The sequence below is a fragment of the Eumetopias jubatus genome, unplaced genomic scaffold (assembly GCF_037043125.1).
Source record: "Eumetopias jubatus isolate StellerSeaLion01/CBP00866 unplaced genomic scaffold, mEumJub1_p1.0 scaffold_3, whole genome shotgun sequence".
Lineage (NCBI taxonomy): Eukaryota > Metazoa > Chordata > Mammalia > Carnivora > Otariidae > Eumetopias > Eumetopias jubatus.
The window spans coordinates 79,670,757-79,698,105 of record NW_028274809.1 but is presented as its reverse complement, the minus strand read 5'-3'; positions in this window follow the sequence as shown (position 1 = coordinate 79,698,105).

The following is a 27,349-nucleotide window of genomic DNA, read 5'->3' as shown; positions in this document are numbered from 1 at the left end:
ATCTTGATATTTTCAATGATGTGGATGGAACTAGAGGGTATTATACTAAGTGAAGTAAGTCAATCAGAGAAAGACAATTATCATACAATCTCACTCATATGTAGAATTTAAGAAACAAAATAGAGGATCATAGGGGAAGGGAAGGAAAATAAAATAAGACAAAATCAGAGAGGGAGACAAACCATAAGAGACTCATAATTATAGGAAACAAACCGAGGGTTGCTGGAGGGGGCTGGGGGAATGGGGTAACTGGGTGCTGGACAACAAGGGTGATGTAATAAGCACTGGGTATTATATAAGATTGATGAATCACTGAACTCTACCTCTGATACATTATATGTTAATTAATTGAATCTATACTTAAAAATTAAATAAATAAATAAATAAGTGGGTATCTGGACTTCACTTTTGATCTGCCCATTTTAAACTCAGAATTTCCAAACCTCAGTGTATTTTAAAGTTTATTTTAAGGTTGCCAGAGCTGAGGACCCCTGGTAAGGATGGTCACAGCCATTGTTTCTGGGGAGGTACAGGAAGCCTCTTGACTGGTTCCCTTTGCTCTTTATTGCTTGTGTTTTAGTCAGGATCTGCAGTATGAGGAACAGAAGGTCTCACACAAGTTACCTTCATAAAAAAAGAGAGTTGATAATAAAGACACACATATGCTGGAACTGGAAAACTCACAAGCTGAGCCAACCTTATATCTCCAAGTTCCTTCATTATCCTGAGCCACATTTTCCATCTCTCTCTCTCACCAGATTGCTCTCAAAAAAATCCCTGCATCTCGTGGCATGTCTGCTTTTCTTTTCATTCTCTATAGAAATGCTTCCTCATTCTTGATGTACTCAATTTTTTGTCTATAACAGAGCCTCTACTTCCTCTTAATTTCTGCTCTTCCTGACCTCAATTTCTACTTGATCGGGAAGAACTGCCCAGACTCTTGCTGTAATGACCTATCATTCTCAGCTCCTGCCTCTGTAGCTTCGCTCCTGAGAGAGAATCTGATTGGCTCTGCTCATCTTTTCACAAAGGCTACATCTTAGTGTGCTGGTTGAACCCCTTAGGGTCAGGTGCCCCCATTAATGCAGTCATCTGGGACTGGAGGTTGGCAGTCACACTGGCCAGAGGACGTGTGCCTCAGAGCAGTCTCTTAGTGAGGCTGTGCATAGGGCAGATATCTGGTATCTTGGAGAGCACATCTCAACATCTGCTGTGTCTTCGAGTTATTTGTATTATTTACACACATGTCTCATCTTCCAATTTTTGATGTCCTGAAGAACTGATGCATTTTAATATGACCAGTAGTATGTAGCAACATACCTGGCATACTTTGTCCAATGCTTGCTTGCTGCATTGATACGTATAATTATATTCCTCTCCCTCCTTCTATCCTTCCTTTTCCCCCTTCCCTCTCTCGCTTCATCCCTCCCTCCCTCCCTCCATTTCTTCCTTCTTTCATTTTTTGCATGACATGTAAAGGTCTACTCTGTCGAAGACTATGGTAGACACCATAATATCAAAATAGAAAAGACGTATTTTGTACCATCAAGAAGATCGCATGCTAATGGGGAAAAGATATCCAGAGTAAGATGTTATGTTAAAAACAGCATGTGTTTGCTCCCTGCGATTTTTATTTCTCCTATTTCATACAGCTTACTAATTCCTTATTACTTCATTGCTTTGGGGATTTTTCCAGGGCAGAACACAGAAGAAGCAGAAGTCAATGGTTTTCCTTGCCTTTTGTAAATGTCTAAACTCATAGAAGCGTTGTCGTATATATCCCAGAGGGGGAAATTAAGAGAGGGTGTTCCTCTGAGAAAACAAGAGAAAAGAGGAAGAGAGTCTCCTCCAGCTGGGAAGAAGTGTGTGCATGGGGGTAGAGGCTCCAAGGAGGGGTAGAGCTTGTCCCTTCTCTGGCTGCCTGCCAGGGAGGTGGTGATCCCAGAGTGAATGGTTCAATGCTACACTCATGGGAGGCTCCCAGCTTCCTCACAGCATGGGAAAAACAGAGCTCTTCTCCCTGCAGCAGTCCGTTGGTCTGAGACATGGACAGGGCAATACTAGCCAGTGCCCAGAGCACCTCTTTTACATCTCCTGAGGGATGTCAGACAGTGGGACCTCTGCACAGTAATGGACAAGGAGGATTTTCCACTGAAGAGCGAGATAGAACTTTACATGGGCTAGGTGACAGGGGCTCAGGTAAATTTAAAAGAAAGAAAAAAAACCTGTTTCTCATAAAATTAAGTTTGTGAAACCCATTATATATGCAAATATATGGCTATGATACAGTAAACTAATTTCTAATGGCAATAATTATGACGTACTCTAGGACCATAGAAGGAGGGGTGATAGAATCTAATTTAGGGAAGTTTTTGTTTCTCTCTCTCTCTCTTTTTTTTTTAATTTATCCATTTATTTTAGAGAGAGAGAGAGAGAGAGTGCCTGCACACAGGAGAGCAGGCAGAGGGAAAGGGAGAGAGAGAGAATCCTCAAGCAGACTCCCAGCTGAACATGGAGACCAACACAGGGCTTGATCCCATGATCCACGATATCAGGACGTAAGCTGAAGCCAAGAGTCAGAAACTCAACCTACTGAGCCACCCAGGCGCCTCAAGGGACATTTTTGTTTCTAATGGACATTCAAATGAACTTATGCTGTGTGACTCTGAATTTGGGGATAAAACTAAAACCACAGACAAGAAAAAATAAACTACAGGCCTACATATCATGAGGTGACACCATGATGCCTCATCATTATCAAATCGTGTCAGCCAGAGGTCAGCTGCCCTTTGTCGGCCAGCTAAGTTTTCACCCAGAAGGCAGTGCTCAGTTCCTCACTATTCCCCCAAGTATTTTGTTGTTCTGCTAATTTATTTAACCTCTTGAAATCTCACTTAGCTTCCTCTTTTGAAAAATGAGGGACCTGTTCAGAGAAATTTGGGGGCAGATTGAATCTATATATAGAAAATTACTGGGGCACTGGGTGGCTCTTTCAGTTAAGTGTCCGGTTTTTGGTTTCGTCTCAGGTCATGATCTCACTGTCCGTGGGATCAAACCTGCGTTTGGGCTCTGTGCTCAGTGTGGAGTCTGCTTCAGATTCTCTCTCCCTCACTCCCTCTCTCTCTTTCAAATAAATAAGTAAAATCTTTTAAAAAAATGATTTCTTATAAAGCACTTTATAAAAATTACATAAGTAGTTTTAGCAATATAAACAATTTAAAGTTTATCAGGATTCCCTCTAACAAAGTATCTCATTTCTGTTTTAAAAATCTCAAATCAGGAACAGATTATCTTATTGCACCACAAAGCATTCTTTGCTTCAGTGTTATCTCATTCACACATATATTTATCAATAAATATAGGGAGCCAGTTTCTGTGTTAGATATTTTGTATACAATGATGAATACTAGACAAGATTCTTGACCCAAAGAGATTATGGTCTATTAATCTAACAAAATTATGAGAAATGACACCAAGGTCAAGAAGAGAGTGCTTTAAGAAAGAATCAGAATGGTGACCTATTTAAAAGTGAGCCCAGGAAATACTTTATGAGAAAGGAGGGAAAAGTGAAGGTTGAGTTGTGTTCTGAATGATGAATAGGGACCAGGTAATGAGAGCGAGAACAAGAGAGCACTACCCAAATAGAGCCATAACATGGGTAAAATTGAGGCAAGAATGTTTTTGATGCCCTAAAATAACACAGAAATAGTGTACACATTGTTCTTAAGTGCCTCTCTTATTGAGTCAGTTTTATAAGCATTAACATTTTAAGAATCTTCCCAGTGGTATTGAAAACATGGCTGCAGTCTAGGGAATATAGGCAATGATATTGTCTTACTATTGTTTGGTGCCTGTACTTATTATGGTGAGCACTGAGTAATGTATGGAATTGTCCAATCACTATGTGATACGCCCGCAACTAATATAACATTGCAGGTCAATTATACTTCAATAATAAAGAAATAAAATCATGGCTGCATTAAGACTTTCGAAAATAGCAAGGGACAAGTGAGATAGAGAGGGGAGGTACGTATTCTATACGGATTAATTCTCAAATTTTGTATATCCAGTATGTATGAAACTTAACATCACATTATGGTTTGCATTATGGAAATTAGGCCTATTTTGGTAACTGGCTTTCATCTCCCCCTGGTAGTATTTAATGTAATTTTTGCAGTCAATAAACATCCAACTGTCTTACATGTCTTCCCTTTTCTTGCTCATAAAAATCAAAGCATCGATATTGTTTACAACATTTACTTTCCATACTTGATTACCTCCTTATATTTAATGGTTCCCATGTAGAACTGTAAGGTATAGTTTAGTGTCTTCGTTGTCCCAAAGATCAAAATTTCATTGATTGTCACTACATTATAATGAGTGAAAGTAAAATAAAAATTTACATTATGTTCTGGCTGTGTTAATATTTCTGATCCATTTAGACATGTCATCTCCAAAGTATAGTCTAAAACACAAATTTGTAATCAGTTGACACAAAACCTCTTCCCAAAGTGATTAGATGCAGTCAAGCAGAATCAACTCTCCACTGCATAAAATATCACACTTTTTATTACCTTCATTAACGTATCTGACCATCACCATGAAATGCCGCTCCCCCACTGATCTCTACCTGTTTGTGCGGCCTTCTCGCTGTGCCCTGACTAGGAGTTTCTTTTATAGAAATTTGCTCAAAATTCCTTTCCATTCACCTTCAATTACTGGAATTTTTGAAGCCATGCTACAAAAGACACCCTCAGAGTTTGTTGTAAGTGTTGTGCGAGTTAACGCTATTTTCCTAATGGCCAAACTGAAGCAATTTGAACAAAATAACATAGCCCATACTGATACGAATAAATCATTGAATAAAGAAATACATCAAGGGGGGAAAGGGACAAATCTTTCTTAGAAAAGAATGCCAAAGATAATTTCAAAAAACAAAAGAAAAACATAAGCCTCAGGAGGTGGGGAGTTTAATCCTCCGCCCCTGAAATTTCGACTGGACTTCGGAACTAGCTTCCTAGTCCTGAAAGGACAGAATAGTAACATTATGGTAGAGAAACCGAAAGACACTACCTTAAGGAAGCGATCTGTGCTAACGTCACCAGCTCTAAATCATACCGATACCACGTGCCTCCTGTTAGGACATGATGACAAGGACACTTCACCACTGTGGTCTTCTTCTTCCCAAAGCCTGTGACCCTGGTCTAATCATGAAAAAAACCTTGAGATAAAGCCAAAGTTAGGGACAGTCTACAAAATGAACGGTCTTCCAAAGACCAGTATTATTCAAACTGTCAAAGTCATGAAAAAGAAGGAAACACTGAGAAACTCGCAGACCAGAAGAGACTAAAGAGACATGACAACTGAATGTGAGGTGGGACCCTGGACAGAGTCCGGGAACAGAAAGAAGGGCATTCATGGTAAAACTGGGAAAATCTAAATAAAATCTGGAACTTAGTTAACAGCAATGTATCGGTTTTGCTTTCTTAGTTTTGACAACCGTGCTACAATGATGTCAGGAAACTGCGTAAAGTATATGGGGAAACACTGTAATTGCCTGGCAATTTTTTGGTAAATCTCAAATTATTCCAAAACCAAGAGGTTTTTATTTTTTTTAATTTTTTTAAAAGATTTTATTGATTTATTTGACAGAGACACAGTGAAAGAGGGAACACAAGCAGGGGGAGTAGGAGCGGGAGAAGCAGGCTTCCCGCGGAGCAGAGAGCCCGACGCGGGGCCCTATCCCAGGACCCTGGGATCATGACCTGAGCTGAAGGCAGACGCTTAACCAACTGAGCCACCCAGGCGCAGCAACCAAAAGGTTTTTTAAAGGCAAGTGAAAAAGTTAATGTTCTTTTACTTCTGACAATCAGAATCTTTATTGATGAAAGATTTTACAAGATATTAACAATAGCCAACATGCCTTGACTACTTACATTGTGTCAGACACTGCGCTGAGTCTTTATATAATCCTGCCTAATGCCTACAATGTACATATGAAGTAAATACTACGATTATGCTTATTTTACAGGTGAGACGGTACCCCAGCTCCCACAGCCAATAAAGGCCACAGAGCTTCTCACAGCCCTTAGAATCACCAGAGAGAGAGAGACGAAATGATCTTCAGTAGTTCTGTAGTATTAGATATTGAGGTGCCATAGTATTTAATTCACAAACTTTTGTCGGCAAACTTTTGTTAGGATACTCAGTTGTCAAGAACGATCTATTTTCTAAATTAATTTACTGCATGTGAGTGTGTGTGTGCATGTATGCACATGCTGTAAGAATAAAAATGGATCGTGCCTGTGAGTCTCCACCATCAGGCACTTGATTTCTAAAGGCAGGAACACTGGCTACTGTGTATTATCTCCAGTGAGTAATTCTCCCCTGGTCCCCAGTCCTGTGCAGGTCTCCCCTGCCCAGAGGGGGCTCATTGTGCGCTGGTGCCGGACTGTATGAATGGGTTGCTCCACCAAGGTTGGTCCAAATCAATCATTCCTGATGTTGAAAATTTACATTTGAAAAAGGCTGTTCCCAAGGACCATGGACACAACTATCAAAAGAGGGAAAACCAGTGAAATGTCTGATTGTGTGATGGGGGTTGTGGTGGTGGGGGGGGTTTGTCTGTTACATGAATCTAAATTGTCAATTTATGCATTTCATCCGGAACAGATTCAATTAATTAATTACTTTCTCTTTGTATAAGAACCTCTAGAGAGGAAACAAAATAAAATTGGAAGCACAGAAAAGAGAAAGAGAGAGAACAAAGATAAAATAGATAAAACCATATTCACACCTAACATGCTCTGGCCCCAGGTTCCCCCCCAGCTCACCCCCTTTGTAAGCAGCTTCCACAGCCTCTGAGTGTGCCCAATGAGTGTTTTGCTGGATTCAATATAAGAATAACAAGACTCTTCAGATATGACCCTGCTGTTGGCCTCCCAGCCTGTAGTAGCTGTTTACATAACATATGGATAAGTAGAAAACTCATCTGCTTATTTCCAGGAACCATATTAGCAAAAAAAAAAAAAAAAAAGTTAATGAAGGACACTGCAAAGGAGTATGGTGTGTTTAATAAAACACTTTCCCCAGGAATTGAAAGAAGCCTCTGCATGTGGCATGCAGCAGCTTATCACTAATTCAGAATCTCCCTTCTGCCTCAGACTTTTGTCTTTCTTCTTCCTGGTAGCCACACTTTCAAGCATGATGGCTTGCTTTGTAGTCTCTGTGCTCTGGAAGGGAGCTCAGAGGAAACGGAGCGAGAGAGTTCATTAGGGATATTTCATAGTCACTCAGATCCCAGAGTCTCTGTCTCATCTTCGCAGATCACACTGTTCACGGAGAGACTTTCTTTATTTTGTTACTTACCCTTGTACTGCCAGAAGTCTACAAAGACCTGGGCTCCTGCATGTTTCCACTCACATCAGGGGAATGTGAACACAATTCAAAGCATGCCCTGGCCTGGTGTGCATTCACTGATTGCAAATCAGCTTATTGTATTGTAAAAATTCTACATTTTCTTGAAAATGCCCAGCATTTGAAGATGAAAATCTTATTCTAACAGAGGCATATTACAAAAAGAAAAAAAGAAAAAAATTTAAAAAAAGATGAGAGACAAAGCAGGAAGGGGAAAAGGAACAAAGAAAACAAAGATAAATGGACACAGAGAATGATCAGGTAGGATTACGTTGTTTTCAAACCCAGACAGCTGACCTATGAAAGTCAAGTTTTGTGGAAGGTTTTAATTTACTTGTGCATAGTTATTTCTTTTCAGAAACCTCTCCTAAAAGCCAATCAGCATTGCTAATGTATTGGTCTCTTTCCAGCCCTGAGAAATCAAACTGAGCCAATATTATTAGCTTTGCAAAATCCAAAGAGTCAAGACCATTCTTCCCCAAATGGGCCCTTTTCTCTCTCAGCTTTCTGGATGTGGATCCTTGATTACAGCACATTCTCCTAATTATAAGGACTACTTTGAACACATTGCTTTATTCCTAGAAAGCCAGTGGCCATTAATGATATTGCTGAAATCCATGGTTCCAGGTGGCTATTTCCAGTTTTAACATGAGCTGTCTGTTCAAAGGGAACATGCTTAATATTATTTAATAGAAGCTATACATTTTTATGGATCCATAAAAGAATTCATCTCATTTCCTGCTGATGAATTGAAACTTCTGAAGCTCCAAAGAACGTCTGGTATGAAAAATGGGCAGAATTCTCCTACTCAGAAATCTCTGTATTCTCCTCTCTGCCCAGGTGCAGTATTTATTCCATGAATCTCTATTAAATCTAATTCTTACTAGGTCCAAGCTGATCTTTAGGTCAGGGTGGGTGGCCTCAAGATGTAGAAAGCTAGCTACATACACTTTCCTTCATGAAAAAAAGAAAGACACTTTTGGGGCGCCTGGGTGGCTCAGGGGGTTAAGCGTCTGCCTTCGGCTCAGGTCATGATCCCAGGGTCCTGGGATCGAGCCCCGCATCGGGCTCCCCGCTCAGTGGGGAGTCTCCCTCTCCTTATCCCGCTGCCCCTCCCCCTGCCCCCACTTGTCCTCTCTCTCTCTCTCTCTCTCACTCTCTCTCTCAAGTAAAGAAATAAAATCTTGAAAAAAAAAGACACTTTCTAAATTTGAGCAATTTTCTTAGGCTTCTGTTTCTTTGAGTAGTTTGCCACTGTACATTCACGTCTTTAGTTGGTTCAAAAATGCATGTGCAGAGATGACCTCGCACCCAGAAGTGGAAACATGTATGACTCTTCTCGGTATTTTAAAATCCCAAGAGCATTTATTCAAAGCAGCATTTATTCAAAGCATTTGTTCAAAGCAGTGAAACTGGGTTTCACTGAGGTTGAGAGATATTCCTTTTTCCCAGGCCACTGAAGCCATAGGCAAGAATTTTTACATTGGGCCAGACTTCCCTGAATCGCATCATATGGACAGGCCCTCCCCCGGGCTTGCCGTGTGGCACTGCTGGTGCCTGCCGTGTGCGAGGGGCTGGGGTAGCTGCTGTGGAAATGAACGTGGCACCGCCCTTGGCCTCAAATCATTTAGACTCTAAATGGGAAGACACGCCATATGGGCATATAAGATAAAACAGTAACTTAAGAGCTAAGTGACAATAAATGAAAATAGAATATATGTCACAAAACACCGTGGGAGGGGGGTTCATTACCAAATGCTTGCATAAACAATGAGTGTGATGAGTTTGGGTGACTAGCATGAGCTCAAATTAAAGATTGCCCCTTGGAGATGGTGAGATCAGTCTGCACTCTTGAAGCAATGTAACTATTTCCTACAGGAGCAAACCATGCCCCGGCCACTTGGGCACGCCAGTGGAACATATCGGTCTTACACTTCCGCTGTAATATGCTGATCCATTTTCATTGTAATGCTGCTGTTTGCTCTGTATTTTTTTTTCTTTTTACTCACTTGTACTTTGAAAGCCTGATCTTAGACTCTGAGCTTTAATATTCTGCGTTTCCAATTCCGTTCATTTTCTTTGCAGCCAAATGTGCTTACATTCTTGTTCACCCAGTATTAATAAAAAGGATGTTTGCACAGCAGGGAAGCGTATTCTCATTTATCTCTGACCAGAGTTGTGAAGAATGGAATGGCCTGATGGCCATTATCTTAACCCTATGTGACTGCAAACATTTTGAAGTGGTAGAGGAGACAATTGGAACATGAAACCCACATTAAAGTTCGCTTCTCTCAGCTGTAAACTGCAGATTAAATCCCCAGTCACATTTCTTACCCAGGCCTTCTTCCCTTTTTCTGGTAACAAATATAAGATTATTTTGTATTCAACAAAACAGAGTCACCTAACTTGAAAGACTGAAAAACTCATGAATTCAGAGTTCTCAGTGGGAGTTATTTGGTATATCATTCTTTGAAATTCCTCCCACCTTATTAAAGAGAAACATTAAAGGTCATGACAGTGTTCTTCTGTTGTGATGTCCTAGCCATCCTGTGGAAGGAAGTCAAAGCCATGGAAAGCGCTTTCTATTATTTCAAGAGTGACAGGATTTTCATATTCAAATAGCTGCATACAAGATTTAAACATAAATGAAAGGGAAAGGCTGGATGTATTGGTCTACCTTCAAAGGGAAACAAGCAATGGTAAGACTTTACTCTGATATGAAACTCTTATGACAGTAGTATAAGAAGAAACACACACACCCCGCTGAAGACTAGTGAATATTTCTCAGCAATCATCAACCAAGCATAATCACACAGAATTTTTAAGTACATGCTCTCTGATGACTAGTTCCTCACTTATGGAAGAGCTTTCCAGTATTTTTGAATAGACACGTGAGTTTGGTTAAAAGTGGCAAGGACCTGATTCTCTCTGCATCATTCCTCCTAAATTAATGGGTTGAGCACAAATTAATCTAACAACACATTTCTTGGCTATCTACCATGTATCTAACACAGAAGAAAAAAAAGAAAGAAAGAAAGAATCAGAGACAACCCCTGTTCACTTTTTGAGATCCTGGAGGGTCAGGAAAGGAATTCCTAAAATGTCTGCACTGAACCTTGATATAAAATGCCGCATGGGGTGCCTGGGTAGCTCAGTCGGTTAAGCGTCTGCCTTTGGCTCAGGTCGTGATCCCAGGGTCCTGGGATCAAGTCCCACATCGGGCTCCTTGCTCAGCAGGGAGCCTGCTTCTCCCTCTGACCCTCCCCCCTCTCATGCTTTCTCTCTCTCTCTGTAATAAATAAATAAAATCTCGAAACAATAAGATAAATAAAAAAGTAAAAATGCTGCATGAAGGAGAGGCTGAAGTAGTGTGAACTGGGAGGCTCTTCAGAAAGGCAGCCGTGGAGTGTGAAAGGTCAGAAAGTGGCAACATTAGAGGGGATGTTTTCACTGAGGAAATATGGCTTGAGCACGGCTTTCAGGGGTGGTCCAATGAAGGATGGTACCAGAGAAGTACGATTGAGAACTGGAGTCAGAGTGCCAGAACAGCCGTCTCTCTGGATCATGTCCAACTAGGATCGCTGCTGAAAAACTGATTTCCCACCAAATTCCTCCTTAGCTGTTGGAAGGGTTACCGTCATGCTACAGGGGAGTCATGGGGTCTCCTGGTCTCACAGATCCCAGAAGGGATCTGACCTACCTGCCCTTCATTCAGGGGACCCTAGGGTTGATGGATGTCACTCTTGCAGAAGGGTTGCATCTCCCCTATCCCCTAAAGTTTAATGCCATTTTAGCGACCCCACAGTTCTCTGCACCAAAGAACATTCTGGAGAGAAGTATTGTAATGCAAGTAGGTATAAACCTTTGAACTACTGACTCAGGGCAAGGAGTTAAAGTCTATCTGAGAGAAGTGTCTCACAAAACACAAGGTTAAGGTAAGAGAAACAAAGTACCAAAAGTAATCATGATTGAAGTGGATTTGGGGATTCCAGAATTGTCTCCCTACCCAGTCCCCCATAGACGTTCCCATCACTCCTCTGTGTTTTATGGAAAACTACTAACGCAGGCTTAATGTCCAGTCTGTTGTATTTATCCTTGTTGCTCTGAGTCGTCGAAGCTTATGATCCAGACAGTTTGAAGGTCCATCGTCTATGCAGTTACTAATATGCAGTAGCCACTGCACTAGCCCCAGCCTCAAACGGCCACATGCCAGCATTCCTGGGACGTGAGATGTTTGAAAATAGTTGCTGAAGGAATGAGAGAATGCTGAGCACTTGCCACGCATAGATATCGGGGAGGGAAATAACAGAACAAAAACATATGGAGCCTGAGTGGTTATCCCAGGCCCAAGACAAACACCTCACTCTGGTGGTTCAAAGGTTATCTTCTTATACTCCTTTTATGTATTAGGGCTTTGGAAGAGGAAACAGAGAAGCAAAAGCAGGAGATGCCGTTCCCATGAGATTTCTGGAATCTACTTGGCCACCGTTCACTTCGGCAGCCAGGCATTTGGACAATGTCTTGGAACAGAAGCTTGGCATTGAAACGTCTATGGTGATCATTTTGATGTGCACCCAGGCCTGAGGTCCCCAGCCAGCTCAGAGCTATTTCTCACACTTCCTTGTTGTTTCTCAGTCTCCCTCCCGGGACAGAGGACATTTGTTAACAATTACAAAGACAAAGGCTTTGAACTGTGCCTCCCACCCTCAATGGAAGGTGGGCCCTCAGCCCTGGAGCCCCGAAGTGTCCAGAGGAATATGAGCTTCCTCTTTTCACACAGCTTCCTGTGTGAAAAATGTGGCAGGTCCACAGATGAGACAAAGGAAACAAACAAAATTGGCCAATTTGCTGCCAGAGCCTTAGATGCTACAAAGCGAACAGCATGGCTCTCTTCCCAAAGATGAGAGGAGCAGACTGAGATTATTTCAGCTGCACTGAAGTTCCTCGTTCCTGATAAACTCGTCCATGTTGTTGCTTCACTGAATCTTCTGCAGAGGACACAATTGGGAAATGTGAATTTTTATTCTGAAAATTTTCTGATGTGATTACAAATGAAATTTCAAAAAAAAATTTTAGTTTATTAAAAATCTTTTCTTTTACTTTTCTATGATTTTATTACAATCTTACATTTTTATTAAAGGTATTCATTAAGTATAGATTTTTGTTTATTTTATTAAAAATAATATCTTTAGTTAATCACGTAGGCAACAGCAAAGAACAGATACGTCACGGTTGTTCTGCTAATACCCTGATGATTCGAGCGCTTGACCTGCAAATCAGGTCACAGCAACTACTAGGCCTTGTCAGGCGTCCCCTTTTTACCTCTTTCTTGGTTCATGCGACTACTCCCTGGTTTATGAGGGAGGGCAGTAAAGGGCCTCTCTCTTCCCTGCAGGAATACCTGTAGAATTTGGTAACTACTCAGCTTCGTTTAACTAAGGGCTCTGTCTCCCTGGTGTGCTGTGCAGAGCACACACGGTTTAAAAATGGAATGAGGGAGCTGGGAGGCTTGCCTTGCTCTGCACCGAAGCCTTGGGCTGACTCCTGTCATACCCTCCAGCCTGCCTGGGGAGCTCTGCCCTGTCCTGGCCTCCGAATCTGAAAGATGAGGATATGAGCATGGCTAGCTTGCAGGAATTCAGCTGGGCTAGGGAGCCGCACAGTAGCTTGGCTTACCGGTGCCAAGGACGCTTGAGGAAAGAGCTTGGGCCCCGACTGCATGCAGGTTGAACCAGCCCTGGAGGGGGGCTGACGACACATGTCAGTGAAGGATGTGTGTTCACCTACTGCCAAGTCGGAGAAAAACCTTATTTAAAAATACCCAAATAATGCCTTCAGAAAAAACTTGAAAGTAACCACAGTGCCTACACTACTTAAATATGGAACATTTCAAAAACTGGTAGAATCTGAATGTCTTTTCGGGCCAACCTCATGGAGATGTTGCTCTCTGGCAGTTAAGATTTCATGATGGCAGTCCTGTCTTGATTTTCCGATTTGCTCTAGTATAAAAGAAACTGCCTATTTGCTTTGAATTCATGTTCGTAATAAATAATAAGATGTTTAAAAAAATTGGTATGTGTCTAAACAAGAGAGTGCCACTAAAATGCTCATGAACCCTCAAAAAAGTGCCTTCAAAGGGACCCCCTGAACTTAGGTGAACTGTGTCATGAGCTGGTCAGATGTCATGGAGGGGATCGCTTAGGAATGACCACCACACACAAATATAACTGCACTCAGCATATACATTGCTATTGCCACTGTCACATAGGGCACAGATGTGACTAACCTTGTGTAGATTACAGCTGCCTCCGCATGTGGCCACAAAAACATGGCAGTGACAACCCTTTGGAGAACAGGAACTCCTATAATGACCTCTAATTACAGACATCAAACAAGCTGAAAGGAATTCCTTCTCTCTCCTTTATTGGGATTCCTGGGGCTTAAAAGGCCCACAAAGCATTTTTTCCCCCACAAATTTAACCAATACACTAGTAATGCACATCACTTATACTAATAATATTTATAAATGTGTCAATCAAATTACAAAATAAAATACTAACAATGCTCTAGTCGTTAGTTGGCATTTTATCATCAAAGCTACAAAATAGAGTCACCATCCTAAGGCCACGGCTTGAAACTAGAAGGTGTCAGGGCCACCTTAGAAGTTCACCCCTGGCCTGGTGGAAAACGCTTCCCATGGGCCTCTACGTCTGATACAGGAAAGCAGCATGCAGTCCCTCGATGATTCCCACCTGCTGAGGGGTGAGCTATGACAAAGCCTACATACCCTCCCTCCTCAGAGACTCTGAGTGAGGACTCAGACCCCACTAACAGCATCCACAATCACTGTTTATAGAATATCCAACTCTAGGGCCTTCCAGAAAAATTTTTCTTCTTCTCACTGGAATGAGAACTCTATTGAAATAATTTCTACTTCCCTTCAGACTCTCTGGATAGAGGGTGCTGACTCTCAAACATTGATTCAGCATTCATGGAAAGAGAGAACAGTGGAAGCCTGGCTTATATAACAGCTGGTTGTACTTACTGAGTGAGATAAATTACCTGTAGATGTATTTGACCCATGTGGACGGACTACTTGGTGTTTTAAATGTGAATTAGGTGGCAAAGTTAAAAAAAAGAAAATGAGAGCATGTCCCATACAAATCAATTTGTTTTTTCTCTTGAAAAATGTGGGGACACCTGGGTGGCTCAGTCGGTTAAGCATCTGCCTTCAGCTCAGGTCATGATCTCAGGGTCCTGGGATCCAGTCCCGCATCGGGCTCCCTGCTCAGCGGGGAGTCTGCTTCTCCCTCTCCCTCTGCCTGCCCCTCCCCCTGCTTGTACTCTCTCTATCTTTCTGACAAATAAATAAAATCTTAAAAAAAAAAAGAAAATGTTGAGTCTTTGGCAACACTGGGCCTGCATTCCTTCAATGCCCGTCAGCTAGAGTCAATTTGACTCTTTACATAGGGCATGCATTCTCTGGTCACCATGTTTCTCAATGTAAGTTTGATGCAAATGCCTGGGAACTGGAGCTACATAGCACCTTATCCAGAGCCTTCCTTCATTTACATTACCTGCTTGGCCTATATCCCTGTGAGCTTGTGACCCCGGCTCTAGGCCATGCAGTCTCTTCTATATGTCACTTACCACTTCCCCTGCTGCCTGAAAATGTTCGTACAGCATCGGTGCACCTGCTTCATGGAACACTTACCAGTTTGACTGCCAGAAAGGGCACAATCATGAGATTGCTTTGGTAGTCTTGCAACTCTTACTTTCTAAAACATCCATGAGAAATGTTTGAGAAGTGGTAGACAAGCCATTACATCATCATGAAGGATCTAGATTTAGGTATCTAGTAGTTTTGGCAACAGCTTCAAATGAATGTCTATTTACCCAAAGAGCATGACCCGCTGTGTGCAAACTAAGACTTTTGTGCATAAACAGAGGCTCCATAATTCCTCCAGATAAAAAAATCTTGTCCTGAGTTTATAACTAATTTACAGGTTATGTTACTCTGATAGATGCAGTTTCTGAAATACAGTAGGAGAGTAAGACATGGAAAGCAAGGCTGATTTTTTTCTTTCTTTTTTTTTAAAGATTTTATTTATCCGACAGTGAGAGACACAGTGAGAGAGGGAACATAAGCAGGAGGAGTGGGAGAGGGAGAAGCAGGCTTCCCGCGGAGCAGGGAGCCCAATGTGGGGCTCCATCCCAGGACCCTGGGATCATGACCTGAGCCGAAGGAAGACACTTAACGACTGAGCCACCCAGGCGCCCCAAGGCTGATTTCTTTCATAAGCACTGAGTGCATGAGAGCCCAGAAAGGGGAGAAGCCTCTAATAAGGTACACTTCATAGAGGTGCAATTTCAGCTGGGCCTTGAAGGGTGAGCAGGATCTGAACATGTAGAAAGTGAAGGGAGGAATCTTCTGTACATAAGTAACAATCTAGGGGCACCTGGGTGGTTCAGTCAGCTCGAGATTGATTGGGACTTCAGTTTTGCCATTAGGTTTGGTGAGCATCTACCTTCTCTGTGATTGCCTCTAATACTATGTGCAGTGGAGAAGTAGATACTCAAGGGCACTGGTCCGGATTCCTCTGGTCTTGGGTTTCGCATACATCTCTTCCAGGACTCAGCTCCTCATCTGTTAAATGGCTGCTTTGCTGAGGACCTAAATTGGGTATAGCATCTGAAAAGCCTTTAGAGAACTACATGTATGTAAGAAATTATTATCCTAGGGAGAAGACTTGATTTCTAAACTTCCCAGCATAAGTCAGTGAATGCTAGTATACCCATGCCATGGTTTCCACAGGTTTGCCTTGTATGCAATGGTAGTGCTCACTATCGAACACTAGAAGGAAAAAATAAATGATACAAAATTGTATATCTACAGTAATTACACTTTTTAAGTTACTGTATTATTTGTGGGATAATGGTGTATTATTTCAACAATGGGCTTCTCTAGTGGTGAGGTTGTATATTAATTTTTTCCTGATTTTCCCCCTGTATTTTCAAAAGTCTCTTTATGAGCATGTATTACTTTTGTGATCTGAGAAAAGAAACTTTTATTTTCAGTCCTAGAACCCTAAAGCCATTCTAAAATCTATGAAGTTGGGAAGCAATATGCTCTTACAGCCCTTCCTCAAGGACCCCATTTTGCTTTTATTTTGACCTTTGCTGCTTGAACACAGACCCATTTTCTTGACTGTGTGTGTGCAGTTTAGATAGTCCTTAGGGAAAGGAAAAAGAAAAATGCCAAAACACATGACTTGAGTTTGTGAAGACTAAGTCGATATATCTCAATTAGAACCAAGAATTCTTTCAATATTTACATTAGATTTACTTCCAAATGTTTGCCTTTTTAATGGGTTGTAAATAAATTGGGATGGACACAGCACTGGAGCATAATAAAGACAAGGATGTTAACGTGTGGAGATAGGAAAATAGGGAATTTGTTAGAACAAGCCAATTTTCCTTCCAGAGGGGGCATGATCTTATTTCAAATTTCTCAGATTTTTTTTTTGGTGTGTGTGTGTGTGTGTGTGTGTGTGTGTGTGTGTGTGTGTGAAGTATGGGAAAAGCGAAAGAACAGGGGTACATGAGAAGAGACTTGAGGCATGAATCGTGGCTTCCAGAGAGACAAGAACTGGTGTCTCCAGGATGTTTAACATGCTGCTCACAGCTTGAAGCCAGGGCAAGATCAAACTGCATTCAAAGCCAGCACTTACTAATGTCAGTAGAACTGACTTCTAAGGCCTGGAAATTGACAATCAAGAGAAGGGCCTGTGTCTTCATTATGTGAGTTACTAGCATTATTGGAGTGAAGGACAGAGAACATTGGACCATAAAATACAGACAATGAGTGTCTCAGAAGATGTCTGTAAGGCGGGAATCATGACCATCCAAACTAAATTTCCAGTTCACCGAAGATTCATTCATATCAATGTTCTAAGAGTTAAAATGATTCCCTCATGTTTAGTCTTCCCTCTTTTTGTTTAAAAGAAGTTAGGGAAGCCAGGGTTGGATTTGCAAAGAAGAAATGTAGCCATATAGGAGGATGATAGCAGTCCGTACTCCATTAATAGGTATTCCGTGTAAATCACAGAAGTGAATTCTCAAACAATTACCAAGAGAAAAAATGTTTAAAGTAATCTAAAGATGGAAACCTAGGGTTCCATCAGGTTTTCATGTCAGCTTCACATTTTTTCATCTGAATCTGTTGCGGGAAAGCAAATGAACATACATATAAACATGATCTAGAAGTGACATGAAATATTTGTTGCATTTTAGCCACTAGCTTTTTTCTTGTCTTCACAAGAATGCTTTTTATAAGAAATGAAGCATTTACTTTTATTTCCAAGGCCATTTATTTTCCTATGAAAACAAAAACAAGAACTAAGCCCTCTAAAATGTCTGTCATCTAGAATGCTTGATGATTGAGGTCTCAATTTGGTGCTTGTGTGCTTATTTTTGCTTTTGCTTTTATTTTTGGAAGTAGAAGATAGGGTGGGTTAACTCAAATTGATAATTACTTTAGTTTTCTGTTTTGCTGGTATAGAACAAATATAACTAGTTCCTTATTAGCCTTTTTTACTGATTATCCCTATCTATCAGAAGAATAAACCTGTGTGTGAGACAGAAATAAATTTATACTTAAAAATCTCTTGCTAGTTTGATTATCTTTTTGTTTTGAAATATTAATATTACCATTTAAAAATACAGAGTTTCTACTTATTTTAATAGATCCCACATATCAAAACATTACGTTGTTCTCCTTAGGCATAACCTCAAAATTCCATCATCAAATACTGGTATTCAGTAATACTGGATAAAAATACAATAAAGACAAAGTTTAATGCTATAATTTCTCTTCTATTAGGTTCACACTGACTGTTGTGAGGTTTTACAAGTATATATTCATGGTTGGCTTAGCCAATAAAGAATATACAGGTCTATACTTTAAAAGTTCAATTTCATGCCAAAGTGTAAATATTCAAATAAAAATCTTTTGAAATGGTCATTGTTTCTCTAAGAATTTATGTACTATCTCACCCTTAGAAGAACTGTGTTCATATTGAGTGTTTCCAGTTTCCTCTGTTAAACAAAACTAATTGGTGACAGTATGGAAATATTGCTTCCCAATGAACTACTGAATTTTGTAATCAGTACCCAAAAAAGATCCAAAAGGTAAAGTGCAGTGCTCTTGTTTTTCTTTTTTTTTCCTTAAGTTGATTAAGCTAAAAGGTAGGGGATATGAAGAGGGATTATCTTTAAAAGAAAGACAAAAATTCAGTATAAACTCAAAAATCAGATGGCAGAGAGTTATTTTTTTACTGAAATTTTAAAGACCACATTAGACCTTTAAAGCAACTAGTGACACAGAAAAAGCCTATAGGAACACACTTATTTGGAAATCATACATCCCCCAGGCCTTTTTTAAACCTGTTTTTGTAAAGGAAAAAAAAAAAAAAAAAACCACGAGATAAAAACTGAGAAAATGAAACAATTACAACAACAAACTACTCACTTAGTAATTGGTAAATTATAATTCGAATGGCTCAGAGGGGCTCTTCCCCTGCTTTAAGTCCCTTGTCCCTTATTTTCAGTGAAGGGAAAGTAAGAGAGAAGAAGTGAAAGGGTAGGTGAATCTCAGCTGAAGAGACTTCAAAGCCCCAGCAGGCCCGGGCAAGGATGGCTTTGGGCGTCTCAGTACTCGCCACCCTCCAGACGGCAGCCTTGTCCACTGACTGTCCCCCTCCAAGAAGTGCCCTACCCACGGATATCTTTTCTCCCCTTCCTCAGCGGAGGATCAACTCAAATCCATTCCATGCACTTTAAAAATAAAGAGGACTGTTTGAGATTTCACCAGATGGAAGAACTGTTACTGTGTTGACAGTTTACATTTTAGATATCATTGAATTTCTGCAAAACAGTGATATATCTAGTGATGCACTTTTAAACAAATAAATAAATAAATCTCAGTTTTTAGATGGAAATGAGCTACAAATCATTTCTCTAGATGTAGCAATCTACAGTCTCTATTTCTAGGAGGTGTTATAGGCATTCTAACTATTTCGCAATGATGTTAAGCATATGCCTTTGAGTTTGAAACCAAAACCATTCCCTCACCAGCAAAGATGTATGGAAAATACAGTGAAACAACCTTGATTTCACTGTTGGAAATGAAGTAATGAGACACCTCTCTGCTTTGAGGTTCAACTGTTCAGTGGAGAGAGGACATCAGTGCTTATTTTCATGTGTTTCTCTGCCACATCCTGTCATGATATCACTGTCTTATCTACAGTGTGAAGGGTAATGAGGGTTATGAGACTAGAAATGAACCAAGGTTGAAAACAGATCCCACACAGCACTTCCATACTCATTGTCTTTGAAATGACATGAAAATATGAGTCAGTATGACTCATTTGGCTTCCTGACTGAACCGATTATCTGGCTCTCCATATTTAACAGCATTACCTGAACTAGCTTCTCTGTTCATTTGCATGACGTCATGGACTTCACCTTCCTTTTGCCAAACATCAGCCTAAACATTTTATGGAAAAATTAAGATGCATTCAAACCCTACATATTTGGGATCACATAGACAAAATATCTCCTTGATGTTTAATGTCATTGCTAAATTTTATGTTGTCATGGCAAAATGTTAAATTCTTTGGAATCCAGAGCATGTTTATCTTTGAACAAGGAAACATATATAAAAATTCTCTGGGCAACCTAGTCCCGCCATAGCCCAAGGACCTGGGACAGAGGCCAGGGAGAGGGGGTGTCTTGCAATGAAACCATAACTGAAACCCCGTTTTTTACTTTGTTGATTTACCATCTTCCTCTTCTCCAAACCCAGCCCTGCTCTGGATCAGTAAGTGTTGACTGTGCAACCTCACAGATGATTTCTTCAACACCATCTCTAGAGGAGGTACTCCACCCAGAAAGCTGAAATTCCTGGTTCAACTTGAAGTCAGGTTTGAAACCTTCTCTGGCTTAATCACACAATTCCTGAGTTCAGTGAACTGCACATACCATCAGCTTCGGGGTGGGGAAAAGGTGGGGAAGCTGGACCATTAACAAATGGGAAAAGGCTTTCTGAAGCAGAGAAAAAGCATTTCTATAGCCCATTAGACAAATCACCCTTAAGGGGAAACATATTTCTTAATTAAAGCCTGCCAACGTACAACATTTCCCAATTAGTTCAAAGAGCTCAGTCACAGATGTCGGCCAAAATATGCTACATCCTTTAGAAGTTCTGCTATCAATGGTTAGGATCTCTTTGATTTCATGAATGAGTTTAATGTTGTGTGTGGGGGAGCGGGAAGGGGTTGGGTTTTTTTCCTTTAGAAAGGAGAGACTTATAACCTGAGAAATTTAAATAGAAGTACACCCGCTGAAAACACATTGATATCATGGCAGATGTTTCACACCAGAGGTCCTGAAATGGGCAAAGTAATAAATACAAGTCCAAATAGTTGGTGTTCCAATGTGTACTACCTTTGACCTAAATCCCACCCAAAAAGCTAAATAAAATGTTCTTCCTTCTATGAGTATGGTTGCCATATTTAAAAAACAAAAGTCCAGGACACCAGTTAAATTTGAATTTCAGATAAACAAAGAACAATCCGTTAGCATAAGTATGTTCCATGTAATTTGGGGGACATTCAAATTATTACTAGTTTATCTGAAATTCAAACTTAATTTGACCTCCTGTATATTATCTGGCAACCCAGGTCGGAGAGAATCAGGCCCTGTAGCTTGGAATTTATAAAAGGTATTTATAAAAAAATAAACACATACACAGACAACATGCACTTCACACTTCTTGGCAGCCTTGCCTAGCTGTGGGAATTGCTAACGGAGGACTGGTCGGCCCCTGGGAGAATTGTGACCAGCCAGGATGTGGATTCCATCTAGAGAGCCTGGAGGCTTGTACCTCAAGACAATCTGTGAGAGAAAGGACATCAGAGGAAAATGTGCTGGATTAAAGGTAGATAAAATGTTTTCTTGCCTACCGTTTTGCAAGTTCTTTTTGGCTGCCAAGGGACCAGCTGGTACATTTTACTTTCTTGTTGGCCCAAGTCCATTTATGAGACCTACATTTGTTGTGGGCTACATCATGGGTCAGACTACATCAGAGTTTGCCACAGTGCATGTTGCAAATTAATGCCATGTGCTAAGAGGGTGGGGAGATTCCCATTCTCATAAGACTTGTAGACTCTTGGAATGTTAGAGCTGGAAAAGCTCTATTATTTATAAAATCATCTAATTCCTTTCTATCACAGATGAGGTGGAGACTTAGGCTCAGGGATCCTAAGTAATTTGTCTGAGGACCCACAGCAGGAAGCAGGGCCAGCACCAGCATGCTGACTCCAAGCTTGTGTCCCTGTTCCACATCCTGATGCAATTAGATATTATAATTGAGATTAACCTTGTGTGACTGTAAATGAACTACAATCCACTTGACTGATATTTCCGATGCTAAAGGCCCTCTTGTTCTCTCAATCATTTTACTATGTACCCATGGCAAATAATAGTAGTGATGGGTACTTCTGACTTGCATCAGCAGGAATGCCTAGCGAGTAGCTCTTGGGCTTTGGACTCAGACAGACCCACTCAATTTCTGGCCCAACCTCTCACTAGTAATGAGGACTTGGGTAGATTAGGGAAGTTTCTAATTTCTCGAAGTACCTCTCTCTTCATCTGTGGAATAGGGCCTTGTGGGGAAGATGACATGAAATATGCACAGGGCCTGGCATATAGCGAGCCCCGATGAACTCTGAGCACCGTTCTAAACCGTGAATATAGAGGGCGGTCCTGTTTTCACTGAGCTTCTAGTCTCACCAAAAACAACACTCACAGGTATCTCTAATAGGAAAGAAATGCCCTAAGGATTTCCTCTTAGATCAAGGTTTCATGTTCCATGAAATAAACAGATAATTTGGGTCAATTATCCAACAAAGCCAGCAAAACTGACCCCATCCTTCTTACTCAGAACTCAAGTCAAACCTGTAGAGCAGGCTGGACCCGTGGGGTGGGGAGTCAGGCCACATATTCTAGATCTCCACTCTTTCTCTCCCAATCTTCCCAACTCTTCAAATGTGGTAAGGCTGGTTTTATTTGGCTGATTTTAAGAACTGCACTCAATTACGTCAGTAACTCATTTAAAGATGACTGAATATAGGAAGAACAAAATCACAAAGTCAGCAGCATTTCTTTCTGGCAGTATCTCACCTCTCATCCCAAGCATTCTTTATGTAACTCTCTGACTCCTAAAAGCCCCAACCCTGTCACCCTCCTTCACTCGGACAGAGCACTGGGGCCAAGATGAACTTTCCTTGGGCTAGCCCCCTGTGTGTCTACTAAATTTCCCATTTCTTAAATTGACAGATTGCTTTAAGCATTTTGAGGAAAGAAAACAGAGTTAATTCAGTCCAAAGTGTACCTGACTGAAGGTCCAATTGATTCAGCAAGATTTTTTTACTTTTCTTAAACAAGAAGCTTTCAGCCCAAAATACAGTCGAGTTTTCTTCTGAGTTAGAGTCTACTTTGAGGTAAGAATGTCTACGTGAGAGAATTTTAAATCATATGACCCAGAGAGAGTAACCCAAATGTCCCCACGTTCTCTAGGCTTCAGGGATCACTCATCTATTTAATACCAGCTGACGTGGAATGTGCCCTGTCCTGTCCAGCCAGGGGATGTCAGCTCTCTCCCCCTTGTATTTCTGCAACTCCTAAGGAATGGTGACATGTGGGACAAATTCATCCTGTAGTGATTTGTCAGCTCTAGCTCTGACCTGCTGCTCTGAACATCTTTGCCGGATACCTCTTTTCTACTTCACAGCCCTGCTCTGGGCTCCTGCCCTTCTGCTCTATAGAGCTGGGCATGAAACAGTCACTCAGTATCCTCCCTGAATTTTCTGAAGCGCAACAAACACCAGGTTAGGTATTCACAAAACTGTATGAACGCTTGAGACTATGAGAAGTGAATTGTGATACAAAAGAAGAATATAAAATTCAAAATCATTTCTCACAGAATCCAACCTCATACTCTTTTCCAAAAAGATCTGCAACCATCTCTCTTTTAAAGCTCCCCACCCCATCCCACCCTGTCCTTAGCCTGCCACTGTGTTCCGGGATTTGGATCATCTACCGATTCCACAGAAATTACAAAAACGAACCAGTGAGATGTCTGCAATAATCTTCCCCCAGTTGGTACCAGACCCAATGGAATAAGATCGGCTATGGGGGTCAAAGGACAGATGAGTCAATCAGGAGAGAAACTGACTTTTGCCAGCTGAATTCTTCTCCAGGGATATTAGAGGAAGCCATGCTTTTCTCAGAGCGATACTCAGCTCGGGAAAAGAGGAATTGTCCAGGAACCATTTCTGAAATTCATTCAATTGAGGAAAAAATAATCCTTTCTTAACTTTAACTTCTCAGAGGGACTGTCCACACCTGCCTCTGTTTCCTCTCAATTCTTCCCTTCTGCATTGTTCTCAGAGACCAGTACACATTCATTCACTTATTCATTCATTCAGCAATTATTTACTAAGTACTTCTCGTATGCCAGGTGCACTGTTAGTGGTTAGGGAAGAGGGAATAAAATAACATTCTTGGTCCTTCCCTAATGGAGTTGGAGGGAAGTTAGGTAATACATACACAACTGGAAGCAACTCTTAAATATATCCATTGAAAACTGCTGTAAAGGGAAAAGGCATGATTCTTTGAGACTAAGTGGGGAGCTGTCCTTTAGGTTGAGGGCAGGAAAATGCTTTATGGCCTGGTGGTCCCTAATCTGAGAGAGAAGCATGAGGAGGAAGGGGCCGTGTGAAGAGAAGGGACAGGTGTGGGTGTAGGTGTGAGCGTGGGCGGGAGTGGGAGTGTGGGTGAGAGTGAGGGGGGAGGAGGAGGGAAGCATTCACACCCAGTCTGGTATGTGCACCAGGCCCTCCGGGCATTTTCCAGGAGCTTCGAGGAGGGGAGGGACAAGGATGAATACAGGGGGACACATAGGCTGGAAGGTTTCAAGAGGCCATTTTTAAGGCACAAGGCATTCACTTGAAGCCTCAGTAACAAGTTTCCATTTTGTTCTAAGTATAAAGTGAAGTTAATGAACAAGGGAAATGTGAAGTTCAGGGTTATGGTTTTTTCAAGATCACTCTGTAAAGATAAAGAATTGGCCAAACTGGAAGTGGGGAGACAAGCTATCGGAGATTGATGATCGTGGTGACAGCAGTGGAGAAGGAGAAATGTGAAAAGCCTCAAGATAAACAATGGAGAAAGAATAGTCAGGCCTTGGTGAAGGTCTAGACGTGAAAAAGGAGGGATCGGTGACTCCCGAGGGTCACCAGGGAATCTCTGGCATTTGGACAACGATCGCAAGTGTCTTCACAAGTAGAGATTTCTTGAAATGTATGCTTCAGATGCATCCATTTTATGCATGCTCCGTAGACTGTACTCGAAAACAAATGCTTACGTAAGTTTTCTGGCATGGCAACTGTGTGGATATCAGCATCCTTTTCTCAGCTAGAGAGGAGCAGAAAAGGAAAGGTTTCATTTGGGGATTTGGAGGGGAGTCAGGAGACCCAGTGTGGTCTGTGAGCGCTGAGGTTTCTGAGTCACCCAAGTGGACGCATCACACAGGCACTCGTACGACATCTGGGACAGAGAAGAGAGGCCCGGGGTAAGTATTGTGGATGCTTCTTATTTTCAGAATTTTACTGCTACATCCTGAGGAAAATCAAATAGAAAGCAATACATGCACTTTCTGAAAAAACAAATTGTAGGAAGTTGAACACACTCATAAAATATTAAGAAGCTTTTTACACAGACCGTTCCTGGTTTCTATTGAAATTCCAAAAGTCTGATGGTAACCAGAAGCCCTATAGGGCTTTCACTTTATCTAACATCTCTGAAGTTCTGGCAGCAGAGAAAATATACATAAGGATCATTTTTTTCAAACCGTGATTGGCCTAGATTTTATTATTGTTCATAACCTTTTACAAACCTACAAAACAACTGCTAGTGTGGGTGATTTCAAAGTGGTTAGATGCCATACAGGCTAAAAACATCATGACATCTATGCCTGCCACAATTTTGGAAAAAATAATCAGAAATATTCAAATTAAGCATTTTAAGACATAAAGGATATGGTAAGTTATTATGTTGACTCTGTTAATTTGATGCATGCCAGTTGCCAATCCCTGGCAATCTATGTGCACTTACAGCTCCCAAATTCACATGTTTTTTTCTGTACTTGGTGTTGTAACATGAGGAATTGCAACTATCCAGATAACTAAAAATTTTTAAATTGCCATATGAATGAATCAGATAACAAGGAATTTCCTTTGAAAGTAAGTATTTTGATATTTTAATTATATATGACTCTGCATCACTGACCCTTTCAAGATGAGTGAATCTCAAATGATAAAATAAAAACAAAAATAAGAGTAGATTTGTACTTCTGTGTTTACGCACTCCCACACACCACACACACACACACACACACACACACACACACACACACACACACACCTTTTACTATGACATGCAAATGCAACCATTATGGGATGATGTTTACTATAAAGAGTAGTTAAGAAATATAAACCCCGCTAGGAATTTGCTCCAAGAAGAAATATGTTTAGAAACAGATCTGCCACCCACCGAACAGAGCACACTTCAGATCTGCAGGTTATTATAGTGATTTCAGAATGGGTTGACAGCAAACCGCATGAGAGTCCAACACAACATTTAAGTTGCCTCCAACTGAATCACGGTGTGAGTCACGCAGCGATTTCTGCAGGGCTGGGAGAATCATTTTCTGGCCCATCACCATCCAGTTTACACCGAGTCACTGGAGATACAAAAACATTTCAAGATTCCCACATCCTAATAAGTTATACAAATTATCTGTCAAAAGCAAGCTTGATTTAGTAGGCAGGAGTGCTAGGCAAGACACCCAGGGGAGCAACCCAAAAACCACTGATAGAAAATCCAGAAAGGCTGGGGGGCGCAAATTCAACAGGAAAGGACACAGAGCCATAAGGAGCCGTAGGGCGAATGTGGCTGCCATGCTCTGTGCACACTCACGCTGTGTACACACTTGAAAAGCCGGGCCACACTCCTTTAGAGAACAAGGGCAAAATAATGTAGCTATTCAGTGCCTAGAGTAGATGAAGCCTTGCAAATGCCAGAGTGTGATCGAGTGAAAAAGTAATCAGCATCTGTCTTCTAAATAGCTACTGGAGTCCTGAGAGCTAGGACTAAACCGAAAGCAGCGGAAAGAGCCAGATTCAGCCTAGTGAGGGGAGAAAGATGAAAAAGCTGACCTTTAGTGGCCACACAGAAGCCAGTACAGGGTAGGAAGAGCGGAGTAAAGGAGCCAGACTGCTGGGGGTTGACTCTAGGCTCACTCAGCCTCTTCCTGTGTGGCTGTGGGCAAACTCAGCACCTCTCTGTGCCTTAGCATCCAGGTCTATGAGAAATGAGAGTAACGGAATCTTTCTAATGAAAATGAAGTTCTCTTGACTTAAAATGAGTTAAGTCCTCTAAAGCACTAAAAACAATGTTTGTTAAATAAGTAGACACTTAGTAGATGTTAAATACTGTTATTTGGAGATGATTAAAACAAATAACTGCATAGCAAGTTTTCCCCTAACCATTATTCTCATGGGCTTATTTCATGCTTTACAATAAGGCAAGAAGAAGCAAGTTATAAAAGTTTGTATCATCGCTTACCTCTATTTCTACTGAAAAACAAGGGTGAATGGATCACCTGAGACAATCTTATTCCTTCTCTCTGCTAATTGAACTTGAAGGGAATCTGTGGCCGTGTCTTGCTGTCTTGATTTGGAACTAAGATTCTACAAATACACGAATATTTGGTACACAAGTAATTTTACAAATCATGTGCTAGGTTATG